Here is a 3,361-nt window from a genome sequence, read left to right as displayed (position 1 = left end):
GCCATCTCCACCGCCATCTTCATCACCGCTGCTGCTCCCATGAGGAGGGAGTAGTTCTCCATCGAGGCTCGGGGCTGTACCGGTAGCTATGTGGTTCATCTCTCTCCCATGTACCTCAATACAATAATCTCATGAGCTGCTTTACATGATTGAGATTCATATGAGTTTTGTATCACTACTATCTATGTGCTACTCTAGCAAAGTTATTAAAGTAGTTCTATTCCTCCTGCACGTGTGTAAAGGTGACAGTGTGTGCACCGTGTTAGTACTTGGTTTATGCTATGATCATGATCTCTTGTAGATTGCGAAGTTAACTATTGCTATGATATATTGATGTGATCTATTCCTCCTACATATGCATGAAGGTGACAGTGTGCATGCTATGTTAGTACTTGGTTTAGTCTTTTGATCTATTTTACACTATAAGGTTACTTAAATATGAACAAATTGTGGAGCTTGTTAACTCCGGCATTGAGGGTTCGTGTAATCCTACGCAATGCGTTCATCATCCAACAAAAGTGTAGAGTATGCATTTATCTATTCTGTTATGTGATCAATGTTGAGAGTGCCCACTAGTGAAAGTGTAATCCCTAGGCCTTGTTCCTAAATACTGCTATCGCTGCTTGTTTACTGTTTTACTGCGTTACTACTGCTGCAATACTACCACCATCAACTACACGCCCGCAAGCTATTTTCTGGCACCGTTGCTACTGCTCATATATATTTATACCACCTGTATTTCACTATCTCTTCGCCGAACTAGTGCACCTATTAGGTGTGTTGGGTACACAAGAGACTTCTTGCTTTGTGGTTGCAGGGTTGCATGAGAGGGATATCTTTGACCTCTTCCTCCCTGAGTTCGATAAACCTTGGGTGATCCACTTAAGGGAAAACTTGCTGCTGTTCTACAAACCTCTGCTCTTGGAGGCCCAACACTGTCTACAGGAAAAGGAGGGGGAAGTAGACATCAAGCTATTTTCTGGCGCCGTTGCCGGGGAGGAAAGGTAAAAGGTACTCACACTCCGGACCTTGGCTACTAAGCTATTTTCCGGCGCTGTAAGTACTCAAAGCTATTTCCTTTAGATCCTGCAATTGCATCTTTTTGTTTCTTGTTTACACTAGTTTGGCATAATGGACAAGAATGATCTTCTTATTCTATTTCCTGATTTAAAACATGGATTGTTTGATGCGAAAATTAAAAAACCTATGTAATCTTATTTGCATGCTGGTAGTAATATTAGTATGAACGCTTTGAACACCATTGTTGATAATGATATAGAAAGTTCTAAGCTTGGGGAAGCTGGTTTTCATGATCTTTTTAGTCCCCCAAGCATTGAGGAGAAAATTTTCTTTGATGATACTTTGCCTCCTATTTATGATGATTATAATGATATTGGTCTTTTAGTGCCGCCTACTATGGAGAGTAATTTTTATGATGATACTATGCCTCCAACACTTGATGAGAATAATAATGATAGCTACTTTGTTGAATTTGCTCCCACTATTACTAATAAAATTGATTATGCCTATGTGGAGAGTAATAATTTTATGCATGAGACTCATGATAAGAATGCTTTATGTGATAGTTATATTGTTGAGTTTGCTCATGATACTACTGAAAGTTATTATGAGAGAGGAAAATATGGTTGTAGAAATTTTCATGTTACTAAAACACCTCTCTATGTGCTGAAATTTTTGAAGCTACACTTGTTTTATCTTCCTATGCTTGTTACTTTGCTCTTCATGAACTTGTTTATTTACAAGATTCCTATGCATAGGAAGCATGTTAGACTTAAATGTGTTTTGAATTTGCCTCTTGATGCTCTCTTTTGCTTCAACTACTATTTCTTGCGAGTGCATCATTAAAACTGCTGAGCCCATCTTAATGGCTATAAAGAAAGAACTTCTTGGGAGATAACCCATGTGTTATTTTGCTACAGTACTTTGTTTTATATTTGTTTCCTGGAAGTTGTTTACTACTGTAGCAACCTCTCCTTATCTTAGTTTTGTGTTTTGTTGTGCCAAGTTAAGCCGTTGATAGAAAAGTAAGTACTAGATTTGGATTACTGCGTAGTTCCAGATTTCTTTGCTGTCACGAATCTGGGTCCACCTCCCTGTAGGTAGCTCAGAAAATTAAGCCAAATTACGTGCATGATCCTCAGATATGTACGCAACTTTCATTCAATTTGAGCATTTTCATTTGAGCAAGTCTGTTGCCATTTTAAAATTCGTCAATATGAACTGTTCTGTTTTGATAGATTCTGCCTTCTATTACGCATTGCCTCTTTTGCTATGTTGGATGAATTTCTTTGATCCACTAATGTCCAGTAGCATTATGCAATGTCCAGAAGTGTTAAGAATGATTGTGTCACCTCTGAATATGTTAATTTTTATTGTGCACTAACCCTCTAATGAGTTGTTTCGAGTTTGGTGTGGAGAAAGTTTTCAAGGATCAAGAGAGGAGGATGATATACTATGATCAAGAAGAGTGAAAGCTCTAAGCTTGGGGATGCCCCGGTGGTTCACCCCTGCATATATCAAGAAGACTCAAGCGTCTAAGCTTGGGGATGCCCAAGGCATCCCCTTCTTCATCGACAACATTATCAGGTTCATCCCCTGAAACTATATTTTTATTCCATCACATCTTATGTGCTTTACTTGGAGCGTCTGTATGCTTTTATTTTTGTTTGTGTTTGAATAAATTGGATTACATCATGCTTGTGTGGGAGAGAGACACGCTCCGCTGTTGCATATGAACACATGTGTTCTTAGCTTTTAGTATTCATGGCGAAGTTTCTTCTTCGTTAAATTGTTATATGGTTGGAATTGGAAAATAATACATGTAGTAATTGCTATTAATGTCTTGGGTAATGTGATACTTGGCAATTGTTGTGCTCATGATTAAGCTCTTGCATCATATGCTTTGCACCCATTAATGAAGAAATACATAGAGCATGCTAAAATTTGGTTTGCATAATTGGTCTCTCTAAGGTCTAGATAATTTCTAGTAAGGTGTTTGAACAACAAGGAAGACGATGTATAGTCTTATAATGCTTGTAATATGTCTTTTATGTGAGTTTTGCTGTACTAGTTCGTGCTTGTGTTTGCTTCAAACAACCTTGCTAGCCTAAACCTTCTATCGAGAGGGAATACTTCTCATGCATCCAAAATACTTGAGCCAACCACTATGCCATTTGTGTCCACCATACCTACCTACTACATGGTATTTTCCGCCATTCCAAAGTAAATTGCTTGAGTGCTACCTTTAAAATTCCATCATTCACCTTTGCAATATATAGCTCATGGGACAAATAGCTTAAAAACTATTGTGGTATTGAATATGTAATTATGCACTTTATCT

Source organism: Lolium perenne, chromosome 4, assembly GCF_019359855.2.
Source record: "Lolium perenne isolate Kyuss_39 chromosome 4, Kyuss_2.0, whole genome shotgun sequence".
NCBI classification, from domain to species: Eukaryota; Viridiplantae; Streptophyta; class Magnoliopsida; order Poales; family Poaceae; genus Lolium; species Lolium perenne.
The sequence above is the reverse complement of the archived record's forward strand: the minus strand, read 5'-3'. Positions refer to the sequence as shown.